Below are 20,688 nucleotides of genomic sequence, written 5' to 3'. Positions count from 1 at the left end.
CAGAGCAAATTTCCCATGTCACTGTACCATCAAAAATATCGCAGGGCAGGTGGGTCACGCATTATATACAGAGTAACGATCCCTCTACATTGTCCCATCATACACTCGCGGGGCAGGCACAGCACGGGTTAGATTCAGAGAAAAGCTCACTCCACAATGTCCAATCAAACACTCCCAGGGCGGTTGCAGCATGGGTTAGATACAGATTAAAGCTCCCGCTACACTGTCACATCAAACACACGCAGAGCAGGTACAGCATGTGATCAATGGAGTGCACAGTTCCTTTGGCACAATCCAATGAAGCACAACCAGCTCAGGTACAGCATGGGGTCAATACAGAATGAAAATCTCTCTACCTTTAAATGTCAAACACACCCAGGTGAGGTATTGGCAAGGTTTATTATGAGTTAATTCCCGCCCAACTTCCCACATGAAAGGCCGAGGCTGACGGCAGATGTAGATCAGCTCCAGGCCTCTGGTTAGAGTCTGAACTCGGCAACATCCTGTTCTCATGAAAGTTCCTCAACTATCCAATCATTGTTGAAAAATCGCATTTTGTCATGTCTCCGACACATAAGAACATAAGAACATAAGAAATAGGAGCAGGAGTAGGCCAATCGGCCCCTCGAGCCTGCTCCGCCACTCAATAAGATCATGGCTGATCTGATCCTAACCGCCAATCCACTATCACAGAACCATTTCCTGAATCTAACAGAATTAGACACACGAAATAGGAGCAGGATCAGGCTACACGTCCCCTGGGCCCGCTCCGCTACCCATAGGGCCATGACCAATCCGAACCTAGACTCATGTCCAAATTCCTGCCCGCTCCCCGTAACCCTTAATTCCCTTTACTTCTAGGAAACTGTCTATTTCTGTTTTAAATTTATGTAATGATGTAGCTTCTACAGCTTTTTGGGGCAGCATATTCCATGGACCTACCACCCTCTGAGTGAAGTAGTTCCTCCTCATCTCAGTTTTGAAAGAGCAGCCCCTTATTCTAAGACTATGCCCCCTAGTTCTAGTTTCACCCATCATCGGGAACATCCTCCCTGCATCCACCCGATCCAACCCCTTCACAATCTTATATGTTTCAATAAGATCGCCTCTCATTCTTCTGAACTCCAATGAGTAGAGTCCCAATCTACTCAACCTCTCCTCATATGTCCATCCACTCATCCCCGAGATTAACCAAGTGAACCTGCTTTGTACTGACTCGAGAGCAAGTATGTCCTTTCTTAAGTATGGACACCAAAACTGTACGCAGTATTCCAGGTGCGGTATCACCAATACCTTGTACAACTGAAGCAATACCTCCCTATTTTTATATACTATCCCCCTAGCGATGAAAGTCAACATTCCATTGGCCTTCTTAATCACTTGCTGCACCTGCATACTAACCTTTTGAGTTTCGTGCACCAGGACCCCCAGATCCCTTTGTACTTCAGTACTTTCCAGTTTCTTGCCATTGAGATAATAACTTGCTCTACGATTTTTCCTGCCAAAGTGCATAACCTCACACTTTCCAGTATTGTATTCCATCTGCCAAAACTCTGCCCACTTACTTAGCCTGTCGATGTCCCCTTGCAGGTTTTTTATGTCCTCCTCACTCACTACTTTCCCTCCCATCTTAGTATCATCTGCAAACTTTGATATGTTACACTCGGCCCCCTCCTCCAAATCGTTAATATAGATTGTAAAGAGTTGGGGACTCAGCACTGACCCCTGCGGAACACCACTAGTTACTGATTGCCAGTCTGAGAATGAACCATTTATCCCAACTCTTTGCCTTCTGTTAGATAGCCAATCCTCTATCCATGCCAGAATATTACCCCCAATCCCGTGATTTTTTATCTTGAGCAATAATCTTTTGTGTGGCACCTTGTCAAATGCCTTTTGGAAGTCTAAATACACTACGTCCACTGGTTCCCCGTTATCCACCCTATACGTTACTTCCTCAAAGAACTCCAGAAAATTTGTCAAACATGAATTCCCCTTCATAAAACCATGCTGACTATGTCCTTTTAAATCATGATTATCCAAATGTCCTGTTACTGTCTCCTTAATAATGGACTCCAAAATTCTACCTACCACAGATGTTAGGCTAACCGGTCTATAGTTTCCAGCCTTCTGTCTACTGCCCTTTTTAAATAAGGGTGTTACATTAGCTGTTTTCCAGTCTGCCGGGACCTTTGCCGAGTCCAGGGAGTTTTGGAAAATTATTACCAATGCATCCACAATCCCTACCGCCACTTCCCTCAAGACCCTAGGATGTAAGCCATCAGGTCCAGGTGATTTATGCGCCTTGAGTCCCATTATTTTACCGAGTACCACTTCCTTAGTGATTTTGATCGTGTTTAGCTCCTCCCCCCCTTTTGCCCCCTGTTTGTCCAGTGTTGGGATATTCTTAGTGTCTTCTACTGTAAAGACCGATGTAAAATATTCATTCAGTGTTTTTGCCATCTCCATATTTCCCACCATTAATTTCCCGGTCTCATCCTCTAAGGGACCAACATTTACTTTAGCCACCCTTTTTCTTTTTATATAACTATAAAAACTCTTACTATCTGTTTTTATATTTTTTGCTAATTTACTTTCATAATCTATCTTCCCTTTCTTAATCAATCTTTTTGTTATTTTTTGCTGACTTTTAAAGTTTTCCCAATCCTCTATCCTCCCACTAGATTTGGCTACCTTATATGCCCTTGATTTTAGTCGAATACTATCCTTAATTTCTTTACTTATCCACGATGGCTGTCTTTTCTTTTACACCCTTTTCTTCTCAGTGGAATATATATTTTTTGGAAGTTGTAAAATAACTCCTTAAATGTGTCATCTTACCCTTTAATCTATTTTCCCAATCCACTCCACTCAATTCCGCTCTCATACCTTCATAGTCTCCTTTATTCAAGCTTAGCACGCTTGTTTGAGATCCAACCTTCTCACCCTCCAATTGAATATGGAATTCAACCATGTTATGGTCACTCATTCCAAGGGGATCCTTTACTAGGACATTTTTAATTAATCCCGTCTCGTTACACAGGACCAGATCTAAGGTTGCTTGCCCCCTGGTCGGTTCAGCTACATACTGCTCAAGAAACCCATCCCTAATACACTCAATGAACTCATCCTCAAGGCTACCCTGCCCAATTTGATTTGTCCAATTAATATGATAGTTAAAATCCCCCATAATTATAGATGTTCCCTTATTACAAGCCTCAACTATTTCCTAATCGATACTCCGTCCAACAGAGTTGCAACTGTTCGGAGGCCTATAGACTGCGCCCACTAGTGTTTTTTTCCCCTTATTATTCCTTACCTCCACCCAAACTGTTTCATTATCCTGATCTTTTGACCCAATATCATTTCTCTGTATTACAGTGATTCCTTCCTTCATTAACATAGCCACGCCACCTCCCCTTCCTTCCTGCCTGTCCTCCCTGATCGTTAAATAACCTGGTATGTTTAATTCCCAGGCATTGTCACCCTGCAGCCATGTTTCTGTAATGGCCACAAGATCGTACCCATATGTAGTTATTTGTGCCATTATCCCGTCTATTTTTTTACGAATGCTACGTGCATTCAGATAGAGAACTTTCAAATATGTTTTGTGACACTTAGTTCCTGCTTTTGCCCTTTTTATTACTTTACCTTTTACTCCATACCTTCTGCACCTTCCTGACACGCTCTGGTTTTTAATTTCCCCACTGCTACCTCAGTCTATGACCTTCTCCGTTGTCATTTTTATTATTTGAGCTCTAGGAACCTCCCCCCCACTAGTTAGTTTAAAGCCCTCTCTACAGCCCTAGTTATATGATCCGCCAGGACTCTAGTCCCAGCACTGGCCAAGTGAAGCCCGTCCCAACAGAACAGCTCCCTCCTGCCCCAGTACTGGTGCCAGTGTCCCAGAAAGCAAAACCCATTTCTCCCACACCAGTCTTTGAGCCACGCATTTAACTCTCTAATTTTAATTGTCCTAGCCAAATTCGCTCGTGGCTCAGGTGTTATTAACCTTAAGGTTCTGTTTTTTTATTTGTCCCCTAGCTGCTCATACTCCTTTAACAGAACCGGCTTCCTAGTCCAATCGACGTCGTTTTTACCAACATGGACAACGACAACTGGATCCAACCCCTCCCACTGCAAGTTTCTTTCCAGCCCAGAGGAGATGTCCTTAACCCTGGCACCGGGTAGGCAACACAGCCTTCGGGACTCTTGCTCTCGGCTGCAGATAACTCTATCTATCCCCCTAATAATACTATCCCCTACCACTACAACATTTCTATTTACTCCCCCCTCTTGAATGGCCCCCCGTTCCACGGTGCTGTGGCCAGGTTGCTCATCCTCCCTGCAGTCCCTGCTCCTGTCCCCACAGGGAGTAAGAACCTCGAACCTGTTGGTCAAGGGCAAGGGCTGCGGCTCCTCCAGCTCTACCTCCTGGATCCCTGTACCTGCCTCACTCGTTGTCACACCGTCCTGTCCTTGACCATGGGCTACATCTGAATTACTTAACTTCAGTGTGTGACCACCTCCTGATACACAGAGTCCAGGTACTTCTCCCCCTCCCTGATGTGTCGCAGTGTCTGAAGCTCAGACTCCAGCTCATCAACACGGAGCTGGAGTTCCTGTAGCAGCAGACACTTGTCACAGACATAATCACCGTGAGCCTCAATGGGGTTCACCGGCTCCCACATCTCGCAACAGTAACACATCACCTGCTCCATTCTATGTAATTAATTGCATTTTTTATAGTTAGTTATGGACACCCTCTGCCCGATTTTAGATGCTGGTATCCCCTTTAATTAATTGGAATTAAATTAAATCAATCCCTCTAGTTACACCAGTTAAATGGTTTACCAACAGTGACTCTGCAACAGAAGGCCTTGGTACACCACAGCAACCTTAAAAACTATAAACCACAGACTTAAAGTTTTAAAATGAGAGAAATACTCCAACCAATCACCTACCTGTTTTGTGGTGACGTCACAGCTCGAATACTTTTTACCTCTCTCCTTGCCTGAGATTGGAGATTGGTACGCCTACCTGAGCCTCTGGGGCCTCTTGTAGTCGCTCTGCCGCGCTGCTCCGCCTCCACCCACTGCCGATGCCGCACTGAGGCCTACCTGAGCCTCTGGGGCCTCTTGTAGTCACTCTGCCGCGCTACCCCGCCTCCACCCACTGCCGATGCCGCACTGAGGCCTACCTGAGCCTCTGGGGCCTCTTGTAGTCACTCTGCCGCGCTGCTCCGCCTCCACCCGCTGCCGATGCCGCACTGAGGCCTACCTGAGCCTCTGGGCCCTCTTGTAGTCACTCTGCCGCGCTGCTCCGCCTCCACCCGATGCCGATGCCGCACTGAGGCCTACCTGAGACTCTGGGGCCTCTTGTAGTCGCTCTGCCGCGCTGCTCCGCCTCCACCCGATGCCGATGCCGCACTGAGGCCTACCTGAGCCTCTGGGGCCTCTTTTAGTCGCTCTGCCGCGCTGCTCCGCCTCCACCCGCTGCCGATGCCGCACTGAGGACTACCTGAGCCTCTGGGGCTTGTTTACAGGGATAGGGAGATTTCTTGGTTTGGAGGAGTTTGCAGAGATAGTGAGGTTTGTAGGGCTGGAGTGGGTTACAGAGATAGGGAGGGTTGTAGGTGCTGGAGAACGTTACAGGGAGAGTGAGGGTTCTGGGATGGAGGACGTTACCGAGATAGGGAGGGTGGTAGGGCTGGAGGAGTTTACAGAGAGAGGGAGGTTTGTAAGGCTGGAGCAGGTAATAGAGATATGGTGGGTTGTAGGGCTGGAGGAGCTTTCAGAGAGAGCCAGGGTTGTAGGGCTGGCGGAGGTTACAGAGATAGGCAGGGTCGTAGGGCTGGAAGAGGTTACATGGACAGGGAGGATTGTATGGCTGGAGGAGATTACCCTCCCTATTTCTGTAACTTCCAACAGCCCTACTACCCTCCCTATCTCTGTAACTTCCAACAGCCCCACTACCCTCCCTATCTCTGTAACTTCCAACAGCCCTACTAACCTCCCTATCTCTGTAACTTCCAACAGCCCCACTACCCTCCCTATCTCTGTAACTTCCAACAGCCCCACTACCCTCCCTATCTCTGTAACTTCCAACAGCCCCACTATCCTCCCTATCTCTGTAACTTCCAACAGCCCTACTATCCTCCCTATCTCTGTAACTTCCAACAGCCCTACTACCCTCCCTATCTCTGTAACTTCCAACAGCCCTACAACCCTCCCTTTCTCTGTAACTTCCAACAGCCCCACTACCCTCCCTATCTCTGTAACTTCCAACAGCCCCACTACCCCCCCCTATCTCTGTAACTTCATCCATGCCTAGAAACCTCCCTCTTCTGGAGTTTTGCAGGACTGGAGGAAGCTACATGGATTAAGTGGATTGTCGGGCTAGATGAGTTTAGAGGGCTAGGAGGTTTGTAGGGCTGCAGGAGTTTACTGGGGTAGGGAGATTTCTAGTTCTGGAGGATGTTACAGAGATTGGGAGGTTTTTATGGCTGGAGGAGGTTACAGGGATGAGGAATTTTGTAGGGATGGAGGAGGTTACAGTGATAGGGAGCTTTTTTCTGGCTGGTGGATGTTACTGGTACTAAGGGTTGTAGGTCTGGAGGAGGGTGCAGGGAAAGTGAGGGTTGTAGGTGCTGTAGGAGGTTACAGAGATTGCGAGGGTTCTAGCACTGGAGTAATTTACAGAGATAGGATGGGTTGTAGAAGCTGGCGGAGGTTATAGTGATAGGGGGGTTTTTTGGAGCTGGAGGAGTTCTCCAGAGTTAGGGAGGGTTGTAGGGTTGGAGGATGTTACCGTGATATGGAGGATTGTTAATTTGGAGGAGGTTACAGTGATAGGGTGGGTTGTAGTGCTGGAGGAGGGTACAGAGATAGGGAGGGCTATAGGGATAGAGGATGTTACAGATATTGGGCGGGTTATAAGAGCTGGGGGAGGTTTCAGATATAGTGGGGGTTGTAGTGCTGAAGGAGGTTACAGAGATAGGGAGGGTTGTAGGTTTGGAGGAAGTTATACAGATAGGGAGGGTTGTACTGCTGGAGGAGGTTACAGAGATAGGGAGGGCTATTGGGCTGGAGGATGTTTCAGAGATTGGAGGGTTGTATGGGCTGCAGGAGGTTACAGATATAGGGAGGGTTGTAGGGTCTGGGAGAGGTTACATAAATAGGGAGGGATGTAGGGCTGGAGGAGGTTACAGAGATAGGGAGGGCTGCATGTTCTGGAGGAGGTTACAGAATTAGGGAGGTTTGTAGCGCTAGAGGGGGTTGCAGAGATAGGGACGTTTGTAGTTCTGGTGGATGTTACAGAGATAGGAAGTGTTGTAGGACTGGAGGAGGTTACAAAGATAGGCAGGGTTGTAGGGCTGATGGACGTCACAAAAATACACAGGGTTGTAGAGCTGGTGGAGGTTTCAGATATAGGGAGTTTTGTAGTGCTGGAGGAGGTTACAGAGATAGTGAGGGTTGTAGAGCTGGTGGAGGTTACAGATATAGAGAGTGTTGCATTGCTGGAGGAGGTTAAAGAGTTAGGGAGGGTTGTAGGGCTGGAGGATGTTACAGAAATGAGGAGGTTTTTACGGTCTGCAGGAGGGTATGCAAATAGGTAGGTTTGTTTAGGCTGCAGGGGATTACAGAAATAGGGAGGGTTTTAGGGGTTGAGGAGGTTAGAGATAGTGAGGATTGTGGGGCCTGGAGGAGGTTACATATATAGGGAGGGTTGTAGGGCTGGGGGGTTACAGAAATAGTGAGGGTTATAGAGCTGGAAGAAGTTACAGAGATATTGAGGATTGTAGGGGCTGGTGGAGGTTACAGAGATAGGGAGGGTTGTGGGGCTAGAGGAGGTTACAGAGATAGGGCGGGTTGTAGGGGATGATGGAGGTTACAGAGATAGGGAGGGTTGTAGTGGCTGGAGGAGGTTACAGCGGTAGGGAGTGTAGTAGGGGCTTAAGGAGTTTACAGAGATACGGAGGGTTGTGGGGCTGGAGCAGGTTACAGTGATAGGGAGGGTTGTAGGTACTGGAGGAAGTTACAGAGATTATGAGTGTTGTAGGGCTGGAGGAGGTTACAAAGCTACGGAGTGTAGGGGCTGCAGGACGTTATTGAGTTTGGGAGTGTTCTAGTGGCTGCAGGACGTTACAGACATAGGGAGGGGTGTCGGGCTGGAGGAGGTTACAGAGATCGTGAGTGTTTTAGGGCTGGTGGAGGTAACAGAGATAGGGAGGGTTGTAGGGCTGGAGGAGGTTACAGAGTTAGATAGGAGTATTGGGGCTGGTGGTGGTTAGAGGATTAGGGAGGGTTGTCGGCGCTGGAGGATGTTACAGAGATAGGGTGGTTTGTAGGGCTGGAGGAGGTTACAGAGATAGGGTGGTTTGTAGGGCTGGAGGAGGTTACAGAGATAGGGTGGTTTGTAGGGCTGGAGGAGAACGCAGAGAAAGGGATTGTTGTAGGGGTGGAGGAGGTTGCAGAAATAGGGGAGTGTAACAGCTGGAGGTGTTTACTGAGTTAAGGAGGGTTGTTGAGCTGGAGGATGTTCCAGAGTTACGGAGGTTTGTAGGGCATGTACAGGTTACATGGATAGGGCACATTTTAGGGGCTGGTTACTGAGACAGGGGGGTTTGTCGGAGCTCAAGGAGGTTAAAGAGATAAGGAGGGTTTTAGGGCTGGGGGAGGTTACAGAGATAGGGAGGGTTGTAGGTCTGGAGGAGGTTACAGATTTATGGAGGGGTGTAATGACTGGAGGAGATTACAGAGATAGGGGTTTGTAGGGGCTGGAGGAGCTTACAGAGATAGGGAGAGTTGTACTGCTGGAGGAGGTTACTGAGATAGGGAGTGTAGGGCTGCAGGATGTTACAGAGATAGTGATATTTATAGGGTTGGAGCTGGCTACAGTGATTGGGAGGGTACTAGGGGATGTAGGACGTTCTATATTTAGGGAGATTTGTAGGGCTGCAGGAGTTTACAGAGATAGGGAGTTTTGTAGGGCTGGAGGAGTTTACAGAGATAGGGAGGCTTGTAGGGCTGGAGGAGGTTACAGAGATAGGAAGGGTTGCAGGGCTGGAGGTGTTTACAGAGATAGAGTGGATTGTAGGGCTGGAGGACTTTACAGAGCTAGGGAGTGTTTTATGTCTGGAGGAATTTACCGAGATTTTGAGGTGTGTACGGCTGGGGCATTTTACAGAGGTTTGAAGGCGCAGTAGGAGCTTCCAGATTTAGGGAGGGTTATAGGACTGGAGGAGGTTACAGTGCTTGGGTTGTTTGTAGGGTTTGAGAAGGTTACAGAGATAGGGAGGGATGCAGGTCCGGATAAGCTAACAGAGATAGGGAGGTTTGGACGGGATCTAGGATGTTACAGAAATAGGGAGGGTTGCATGCCAGGAGCATGTCACAGTGATAGGGAGGGTTTTAGTGGCTGGAGGAGGTTACAGAGATAGGGAGATTTGTAGGGGCAGGAGGAGGTTACATAGATCGGGAGGGTTGTAGGGCTGGAGGAGTGTAAACGAATAAGGAGGGTGGTAGTGCTGGCGGAGTTTACAGAGAAAGGGAGGTGTATCGGAGCTGGAGGAGTGTACAGAGTTAAGTAGGTTTGTGGGCTGGAGGGCTACAGAGATAGTGAGGGTTGCAGGGCTGGAGGAGGTTACAGAGATAGGGGGTTTTGTTGGGCTGGAGATGGTTGCAGAGATAATAACAGTTGTAGGGGCTGGAGGAGGTTACAGTGATAGGGACGTTTGTAGGGCTGGAGGAGAATACAGAACAAGGGATTGTTGTAGGGCTGGAGGAGGTTACATAAATAGAGGGTTGTAACGGCTGGAGGTGGTTACAGAGATAAGGACCGTTGTAGCGCTGGAGGGTGTTCCAGAGGTAAGGAGGTTTGTAGTGCTGGTACATGTTATAGAGTTAGGGAGCATTTTAGTGGATGGAGGAGGTTACTGCGTAAGGAGGTTTGTCGGAGCTGAAGGAGGTTACAGAGATAGCGAGGGTTTTAGGGCTGTAGGATGTTACAGAGATAGGGAGGTTTGTTGGTCTGGAGAAGGTGACACAGATAGGGAGGGTTGTAGTGTCTGGAGGAAGTTAAGATTTAGGTAGGGTTGTAGGGTAGGAGGAGGTTACAGAGATAGGGAGTGTAGGGCTGCAGTATGTTACAGAAATAGGGATGTTTGTAGGGTTGAACTGGTTACAGAGGGTTGTAGTGGATGCAGGAGGTTATAGAGTTAGTGAGGTTTGTATGGCTGGAGGAGTTTACAGAGATAGGAAAGTTTGTAGGGCTGGAGGAGTTTACAGAGATATGGAGGTTTGTAGGGCTGGAGGAGGTTACACAGTTACAAAGGGTTTTAGGGCTGGAGGAGGTTACAGAGTTAGGGAGTGTTGTACGCCTGGAGGATGTTACCGAGATTTTGAGGTTTGTAGGGCTGGGGCATTCTACAGAGGTTTGTAGGCGCTGGAGGAGCTTTCAGGTCTAGTGAGGGTTTGCAGGCTGACGGACGTTGCAGATATAGGGAGCCTTGTAGGACTGGAAGAGATTACAGAGATAGGGATGGTTGTAGGGCTAGAGGATGTTACAGAGCTGGGGATGTTTGTAGGGTTTGAGGAAGTTACAGATATCTGGAGAGTTGTAGGTCTGGATAATGTTACGGTGATAGAGAGGTTTGTCGGGGCTCTAGGATGTAACAGAGTTAGGGAGGGTGGCATGCCAGGAGCGAGTTACAGTGATATGGAGTGTTGTAGAGACGAAAGGAGATTACAGTGACAGGGAGCTTTGTAGGGGCTGGAGGAAATTACAGAGATCGGGAGGGTTGTATGGCTGGAGGAGGTTAAACGAATAAGGAGGGTGGTAGTGCAGGAGGAGGTTACAGAGATATGGAGGTTTATAGGAGCTGGTGGTGTTTATAGAGATAAAGAGGTCTGTAGGGTTCGAGGCCGTTACAGAAATAGGGAGGGTCGCAGGGCTGGAGGAGGTTACAGAGATAGGTAATGTTGCTGCCTGGAGAAAGTTGCAGAGATAGTGAGTGTTGTAGGGGCTGGAGGAGGTTACAGTGATAGGGATAGTTGTTGGAGCTGGAGGTGTATACAGTTAGCGAGATTTGTAGGGCTGGAGAAGGTTACAGAAATAGGGATGTTTGTAGGGACAGCTCGAAAAGCACTCAAGAAGCCCGACAGCAGCGCTACCTCAATACTGCCCCAACAACGTTGCAGCGATCGGCCTGTACTGTCCCTCCAACAGTGCAGCGCTCCCTCAGTACTGTCGCTCTGACAGTAAAGTGCTCCCTCAGTACTGCCCCTCTGTCAGTGCAGCGCTACCGCAATACTGCCCCACCGACATGTCAGCGCTCCCTCAGTAAAGCCCGTCCAACAGTGCAGCGCTCCCTCAGTACTGCTCCTCCAACAGTGCAGCTCTCCCTCAGTACTGTCCCTCTGACTGTAAGGCGCTCCCTCAGTACTGCCCCTCTGTCAGTGCCTAGCTCCCTCTGCAATGCCCCTCCGACAGTGCAGCGCTCCCTCAGTACAGCCCATCCAACATTGCAGCGCTTCCTCAGCACTTGCAAATTGGGGAGTGTAGGCCTAGGATTGTGGGGCTTGAACCATGATATTTTGAATCCAATGCGAGGGTGAACCCCAGTGTCTGCTAGGGTAGCGGTAAGCTGTGGGTGTGTGATGGAAGGGAGAGTAAAAAGTCCCCAACTCTTTACAATCTATATTAACGATTTGGAGGAGGGGATCGAGTGTAACATATCAAAGTTTGCAGATGATACTAAGATGGGAGGGAAAGTAGTGAGTGAGGAGGAAATAAAAAACCTGCAAGGGACATAGACAGGCTAAGTAAGTGGGCAGAGATTTGGCAGATGGAATACAATACTGGAAAGTGTGAGGTTATGCACTTTGGCAGGAAAAATCGTAGAGCAAGTTATTATCTTAATGGCAAGAAACTTGAATGTACTGAAGTACAAAGGGATCTGGGGGTCCTGGTGCACCAAACTCAAAAGGTTAGTATGCAGGTGCAGCAAGTGATTAAGAAGGCCAATAGAATGTTGGATTTCATTGCTAGGGGGATAGAATATAAAAATAGGGAGGTATTGCTTCAGTTGTACAAGGTATTGGTGAGACCGCACCTGGAATACTGCATACACTTTTGGTGTCCATACTTAAGAAAATACATACTTGCTCTCGAGTCACTACAAAGAAGGTTCACTCGGTTATTCCCGGGGATGAGGGGATGGACATATGAGGAGAGGTTGAGTAGATTGGGACTCTACTCATTAGAGTTCAGAAGAATGAGAGGCGATCTTATTGAAACATATAAGATTGTGAAGGGTTTGGATCGGGTGGGTGCGGGGACGATGTTCCCAATGATGGGTGACACTAGAACTAGGGGGCATAGTATTAGAATAAAGGGCTGCTCTTTCAAAACTAAGATGAGGAGGAGCTACTTCACTCAGAGCGTGGTAGGTCCATGGAATATGCGGCCCCAAAAAGCTGTCGAAGCTACATCATTACATAAATTTAAAACAGAAATAGACAGTTTCCCAGAAGAAAAGGGAATTAAGGGTTACGGGGAGCGGGCAGGAATTTGGACATGAGTCTAAGTTCGGATCGGTCATGGCCCTGTGGGTAGCAGAGCGGGCCCAGGGGCCGTGTAGCCTGATCCTGCTCCTGTTTTGTGTGTCTAATTCTGTTAGATTCAGGAGATAGTCCTGTCACAGTGGATTGGCGGTTAGGATCAGATCAGCCATGATCTTATTGAATGGCGGAGCAGGCTCGAGGGGCCGATTGGCCTACTCCTGCTCCTTTTTCTTATGTTCTTATGTTCTTACGGCGGTTGGGGTTTTACCTGTAGATAGACGATATTCATTCCACACCTCCTGCTCCTCTCTCTATTTCTCTCTCTCAGTCCATCGGTTTGTTTGCTAGCGCCGCCTTCCTGAGGATTGACCAGTCTATCAACTTTGCCTCTACCTTCATGCTGACGCCTCTCCTCCTGGGCGGGTTCTACATCCAGCAGTTGCCTTCTTGCCACACCTGGGCTCGATAAAATGCATTTGTGAACTACCCGTTCCATGTCATGCTGAGTGTGGAGTTCTCCGATGATCACTCCATTCTGTGAGTACCACGCTCCTTCTGTGGCCCTGATGGATAGTTAATTGCCGTCCCTAACCACACACACTTGCCTCAATCAGCTCCCTTACACTTCTACCTGATAGATAGGGACATACCCTAAACACACACTCACATCAATCAGCTCCCTTACACATGTAGCAGATAGTTAGGGACTGTCCCTAAACACACACACGCCTCATTCAGCTCCGTTACACATGTAACTGATAGTTCGGGAAAGTCACTAAACACGCGCCCTCCTCAATCAGCTCCCTTAGCAATGTACCTGATAGTTAGGGATGGTCCCTTAACACAAACTCTCCTCAATCAGCTCCCTTACACATGAACCTTACAGTTAGCGACCGTCCATAAAAACAACATACACTCCTCAATCAGCTACATTACACCTGAACCTGATAGTTGGGACCATACATAAACACGCACACACTCCGCAAGCAACTCGCTTACACAGGAACCTGATAGTTAGCGATAGTCTCTGAATAAACAGACACGTCAGTCAGCTTCCTTACACATGTACCTGATAGTTAGGGACATTTTGTAAACAGGCACTCTCCTCAATCAGCTCCCTTACACATGTGCCTGATAGGTAGGGACCGTCTCTACACACGTCACACTCTCCTCAATCAGCTCCCTTAACCATGAAACTGATAGTTAGGGCCCGTCCCTTACACAGGTACCTAATATTTAGGGACCGTCCCTACACAAGTACCTAATAGTTAGGGACAGTCCCTAAACACAGCAACTCGCCTCGATCAGCTCCCTTACACGTTACCCTTATAGCTATGGACCGTGACTAAACACTCACACACTCTTCTCAATCAGATCCCTCACCCATGTACCTGAATAGTTAGGAACCGTGCCTAAACACACTCCCTCCATAAAAAGCACCCTAACCTCCGTGTGCCTGTTGGATAGTTAGGGACAGTCCCTAAGCACACACTCCATCAGCCTTGTGTCTGATGTCTCTCAGGTACCGTCCCTACACTCTCACACATTTGCACCTCATTCAGATTGGTCCCTCCTCCCACCCCATTTACCTGGATATTTAGGGACTGTACCTAAAAACATGCTGCCCTTCATCATCTCCCTCAATCCCATGTAACTGATGGATAGTTAGTGACCGTCCCTAAATGATTTATTAATTTGTTGTGTTGCAGATATAAGGTGGAGAATTCAGCCTATGAGCATTGCAATATGGTCAGAATCACAACCAACACCTCTATCTACATCCCCAGGTACGAGATCTTGGCCTATTTTAACGTCACCCTCCCGATCTGGGCCAGTGTCTTCATTCTCCTCCTCTTTATGAGGTGCTGAAAGCATTCCAAAGGGACCGCTCCCTCCGTGGCGCCCTGGTCCACTCCTCAGTCACCCCCAACAGCCCTTCGTCTTCATCTGGCACCTTCCCGTGCAAGCGCAGGAGATGCAACACATGCCCTTTTCCCTCAACCCTTCCCACTGCCCGGGGCCCCAAACACCCCTTCCAGGTGAAACAGCGATTTAATTCTACTTCTTGCAATTTAATATACTATATTCACTGCTCACGATGCGGTCTCCTCTACAATGGGGAGACCAAACGCAGATTGGGTGACCTCTTTGCGGAAAACCTCCATTCAGTCCTTAAGGCTGACCCTGAGCTTCCAGTCGCCTGTCACAATAATTCTCCGCTTCACTCCCACTGTGATCTGTCAGTTCTCGGCCGATTACATTGTTCTAATGAAGCTCACAGTAAGCTCGAGGAACAGCACCTCATCTTCCGATTAGGCACTTTACAGTCCTCCGGACTCAATATCGAGTTCAACAATTTCAGATAATAATCCCTGCCCCCATTTTTCATGCAGTATGATTTTGCCATTCCCATTTGCAACATTTTCACAGTATGTTCTTTCAATTCCTTCCTCCCCTCCTAACCCCCCCTGCCCCTTTCTCTGCACCTGCTTAATATCTGTTACATTTCCAGCTTTTTCCAGTTCTGATGAAGGGTCCCAGACCTGAAACGTTAACTCTGTTTCTCTCTCTTCGGATGCTGCCTGGCCTGTTGTATATTTCCAGCATTTTCTGTTGTTATATCAGGTTTCCAGCATCCGCAGTATTTTGCTATTATCTACACACTACCTAACCCGTGCTGTCCCTGCCCCTGGCAGCGCTCGATGGTGACACTGGTTATAAAGGGGAATTGCTTCCTTCCTCAGCACTGACATACCTCGCCTTGATAAGCAGATAAGAAGTTAGAAATATAAAAATCTCAGCTTATTTTAATTTGGCCGTGCAAACTTCTTTTTTTAGGCTGTCCTTCGGAACCAAGGATGACTTGCTTCCACACTAAATATGAGTTCTCAGGTGAATGATGAGTCCAATGCCTGTCCAACTGTCTCTGTCACAGGTGGGGAAGATATTGGTTGAAGGGGTGGTTCGGTTTGGTGCTTTGGTCGAGGTGCGCTCCTTCCGTTGTTTACGCTTGGCTTCAGCTTGCTCCCAGCGAAGTGACTCGATGTGCTCGCTGCCTACCCGACTGCTACTCCTGCACTTTTTGAGGTCTTGGGCGAGGTATTTCCCGGTGTCTGTGTCGATGTTGCTGAATGGGGATGTTACGCAATGCTGAAAGGGGAGGTGAGAGGAAGATACGTTTGGTGGTGGGATCACTCTGTAGGTGGCGGAAATGGTGGAGGATGATCCGTTGAATGCGATCCGTGTTTTATTTTCTTCTTCCCTCCCATTTGGCAGCTGCCCTTCATTCTGCCAGCGGATTTCACACACCATCTAGAGCCATCCGTTGTTTCCTAACCTTTCCCATGAACACCTCCTCTCACCTTGAATATCTCTTGATGTCTCTCAATGTCTCTTAATCTCTCCTGCTTTCTATCCTATCACTGGCCATCCATTTTGTTCTTTCATCCCCTCCCCATTTTCCCAGCCCCTAAACCATCTTTCAATTTCCTGCTTTTTTCCAGTTCTGACGAAACGGAAATCGACCTGGAACGGTAACTCTATTTCCCTCTCCATGGACGCTGCCCTGGACTGCTGAGTTTTTCCAGCGTTTTCTGTTGTTATTTCGGATTTCCAGCATCCGCAGTATTTGCTATCCTGAATGGAGAGACTCCCTATTTAAACAGGGTCCCCGAAGGAGAGACTCACTCTTTAAACTTGTGCCAAATCCCTAAGGTTGTGGAAAAGATCCAGGCCAATTCGGGTTTGGATGTCCATCACAAAATAAATCTAGCTTCCTTAGAAACTATTCAGGCAGTACTGAGGGAGCGCTGCACTTTTGAAGGGGAAGTACTGAGGGAGCGCAGCACTGTTGGAGTAGCTGTATTGACGGAGCACTGCTTTTGTGGAGTGGCAGTACTAAGGGGGCGCTGCACTGTCGGAGGGACAGTGCTAATGGAGCGCAGCACTGTGAGACTGGATGGTACTGAGGCAGCGCTGCACTGTTGGAAGGGCAGTACTGAGAGAGCGCTGCACTATCGGAGGTAAAGTACTGAATGAGCGCCGCATGTCGGAGGGACAGTACTGAGGGATAACCGCACTGTCGGTGGGGCAGCACTGAGGGAGCGCTGCTCTGTTGGAGGGGCCGTACTGTGGGAGCACTGCACTGATGGAGGGGCAGTACTGATGGAGCGATACACTGTGGGAGGGTCACTACTGAGGGAGCGCTGCACTGTCTGAGGGACAGTACTGTGTGTGCACTGCACGGTCGGAGGGGCATACTGAGGGAGTGTGATATGGGCGTCCCTGGAACGGCCCGCATATTTTGCCCATCGCTAATTGCCCGCGAGCCGGCGGCGGAGAGCCGCCTTCTAAAACCATTGCTGTCTGTTTGCTGTAGGTACTCCCACAGTGTTGTTAGGGAGGGACTTCTAGGATTTTCACCCAGCGTCAATGATCGATATATTTCCAGGTCCGGATGGTGTGTTACTTGGAGGGCTACTTTGAGCAGCTGGTGTTCACATGCACCTGCTGCCCTTGACCTTCTAGGTGGTAGAGGTCGCGGGTTTTGGATTTGCTGCCGAAGAAGCCTTGGTGAGTTGCTGCAGTGCATCTTGTGGATGGAATACACTGTCGCCAAGGTCCGCCAGTGCTGGAGGGAGCATTGCTTTAAAGAGGTGGATGGGGTGCCAATGAAACGGATTGATTTGTCCTGGATGATGTCGAGCTTCTTCAATGTTGTTAGAGCTGCACTCATCCAGGCAAGAGGAGAGTATTCCATAACACTCCTTACTTGTGACTTTTAGATGCTGGAATGCCTTTGGGGAGTCAGGAGGGGAGACACTCGCCGCAGAATACCTAGCCCCTGTCCTGCTCTTGTGGCCACAGTATTTATGTGGCTGCTCCAGTTAAGTTTCTCGTCACTGGTGACCCCAAGGATGTTGATGGTGGGCGATTCGGCGATGGTATTGCCGTTGAATGTTAAATGGAGGTGGTTAGACTCTCGCTTGTTGGAGATAATCATCGCCTGGCACTTTTGTGGCAAAAATGTTACATGCCCCTTATCAGCCCAAGCCTGAACGTCGTTCTGGTCTTGTTGCATGCGGGCATGGATTGTTTCATTTTCTGAGTAGTTGTGAATGGTGCTGAACACTGTGCTGTTATCAGAGAACATTACCATTTCTGAACTTATGTTGAAGGAAGAACATGGATGAAGCAGCTGAAGATGGTTGTGCCTAGGATACTGCCCTGAGGAACTCCTGCATTGATGTCCTGAGGCTGTGATGATTGACCTTCAACCGCCACAACCATCTTCCTTTGTGCCAAGTATGACTCCTGCCAGAGGAGCGTTTTCCTCCTGATGCCCAATGACTTCAATTTCATTAGGGCTCCTTGATGCCACTCTCGTTCAAATGCTGCCTTGATATCAAGGGCAGTAACTCTCACCTCACCTCTGAAATCCAGTTCCTTTGTCGATGTTTGGACCAAGGCCGTAATGAGGTCGGGAGCTGTGTGCTCTTGGCGCAACACAAACTGAGCGTCAGTGAGCAGGTTATTGGTGAATAAGTTGCCCTTTATAGCACTGTCGGTGACACCTTCCATCATTTTGCTGATGATTGAGAGTAGAGTGATGGGGCAGTAATTGGCAAGGTTGGACTTGTCATGCTTTTTGTGGACAGGACAAACCGGGGCAGTGTTCAACATTGTCGGATAGATACCAATTTCATAGCTGCACTGGAACAGCTTGGCTAGATGTGCGGATAGTTCTGAAGCACAAGTCTTCAGCATGGCAGTCAAGATATTTTCGGGGCCCATAGCATTTGCTCTATCCTGTACGCTCAGCCGTTTCTTGAACTCACGTGGAGTGAATCGAATTGGCTGAAGACTAGCTTCTGTGATGGTGCGGACCTCAGGAGGCGGCCGATATGTATCATCTACTCAGCACTTCTGGCTGAAGATGTTTGAAAAAACTTCAGCCTTGTCTTTAGTTCTCAAGTGTTGGGCTCCACCATCATTTAGGATGGGGATATTCAAGGAGCCTCCTCCTCCCGTTAGTTGTGAAATGGTCCATCACCATTCCCGACTGGATATAGCAGGACTGCAGAGCTTTGATCTAATCCGTTAACTGTGGCTCTGCTTCGCCCTGTCTATAGCTTGTAGCTTCCGCTTTCTAGCATGCATATAGTCCTGTCTTGCACCCTCTGCAGGTTGGCAGCTCATTTTTAGGTATGCCTGGTGCTGCTCCCGGCATGCTCTGCTACAATCCTTGTTGAACCAGTGTTGGTCCACTGGCTTGATGGTAATGGTAGAGTGAGAAATATGCCGGGCCATGTGGTTACAGATTGTATTGGAATACGATTCTGCTGCTGCTGATGGCCCACACGCCTCATGGATCGCCAGTTTTGAGATGCTAGATCTGTTCTGAATCTTTCCCATTTAGCATGGTGGTGGTGCCTCACAACACGATGGAGGGTGTCCTCAGTGTGAAGACTGGTCACCTCTCCACAATGACCGTGCGGTGGTCACTGCTACCAATACTGTCATGAGCAGATGTACCTGCGACAGGTAGATTGGTGAGAACGACCTCAAGTACATTTTTGCGTCGTGCTACTTCTCTCACCACATGTCGCAGGCCCAGACTGGCATCTATGTAGATTTGGATTCGGTGAGCTCGGTCAGTAATGGAGCTACTGAGCCACGCTTCTATATGGACATTGAAGTCACTAACCCAGAGTAAATGCTGTGCCATTGCTACTCTCAGTGCTTCTTCCCACTGGTGTTCAACATGGAGGAGTACTGAAGCATCTGCTGAGGGAGGGTGGTATGTGTAGTGTATGTAACCGTTCCACCTTTAAGAGAACTATTTTAGGTGTTGCACTACTTTATCTTGGCTGCTGTATACTGTAATACCGGTGGTGACCACACCGGTATATAAGTGCTGTGTAATGAGTTATTGGGCAGATCCGCCCTGACCTTCGAATAGTAAAGTCCTGTTAAAGTTTACTCTTGTGGTCTGTGTAGTCATTGGCAATATAACACACAGACTTTACAGTGGCGACGAGTTCGATCTTACCCTGCGGCAGCGATACATCCGAAGCAGTTAACGGGCGTCGAGAAGAGGCATCCGCCCTCGTCATTCTGCTGAGAGAAGACTCGAATCTGCAGAGCAAGGAAGAAGGAAGAATTCAGACACGAAGCCTTCCATCAGCAACAGGCAGTGATCGTCCCTTCTATCACGGTGGTGAGTGAGCCGATCAGCCATGAGAAGCAAGTCGACCACGTTGACTGTGAGTAGGGGAGAAAATAATTTAAAAAAACGGAGGATATAAGGGCGGAGAACTCGGCCACGACCGGGGAAAGGAGCCAGACAGAAGTCGGGGCCAGAGGCGCTGAGACTGGGGCAGCGTAGGGCACGGCAGCCGCGGTGCAGACAAACACAGCCGGGGTGAGAGACCGGGCAACAAGCGGGAACGCAGCTGGTGTGAGAGACCGGGCTACAAGCGGGAATGCAGCCGGTGTGAGAGACCGGGCTACAAGCGGGAACGCAGCCGGTGTGAGAGACCTGGCACAAGCGGGCTGGGAGACGCAACAGCATCGAGAGACAGCTCGACCGCGACAGGGGAAAAAGGCCGGGCACCTACCGAGGCCGCGAGGCGCTGCGACCGGGATCGTAAGGCGCGGGTGGTAATAATAAAAAAAAAAACCCGCGGAGAACTCAGCCGCAGCCGGGGGAGGAAAGGACCGGACTGCGAGAAGGGCTGGGAGGCGCGATTGAAAACCACTGAGGGAGAGACAGAGCCGAGCGAGCGGGAGAGACAGAGCCCGAGAGAGCGAGCGAGACCGCGCGAGCGAGGGGGACCGAGCGAGCGAGGGAGAATGGGACCGAGCGAGATTCCGTCCAGCGGCTTACAGCAGCTTTCCGTAAAGGACCAAGAGCTGGAACTGTCCGCCATCAACTGGTTGTCCCCAGCACCCGGTTGCCCCTGTCGAGAAAGGGAACAAGGAACACAATCAGCTGTTCTCACGCTTTCAGAATAAACTGAAGCCGGCGCGCAGGCTGCGAAACCCGAAAGCCAGCGGTCGTCGCCCGAGGGCAAAGCTTTACCACTCCCGCCAGAGGATGCAACGCGGGAAGCCGCCATTT

This window comes from Somniosus microcephalus, unplaced genomic scaffold (genome assembly GCF_052327205.1).
Source record: "Somniosus microcephalus isolate GS21.2 unplaced genomic scaffold, FLI_Smic_1.0 unresolved_chr3, whole genome shotgun sequence".
NCBI classification, from domain to species: Eukaryota; Metazoa; Chordata; class Chondrichthyes; order Squaliformes; family Somniosidae; genus Somniosus; species Somniosus microcephalus.
The sequence above is the reverse complement of the archived record's forward strand: the minus strand, read 5'-3'. Positions refer to the sequence as shown.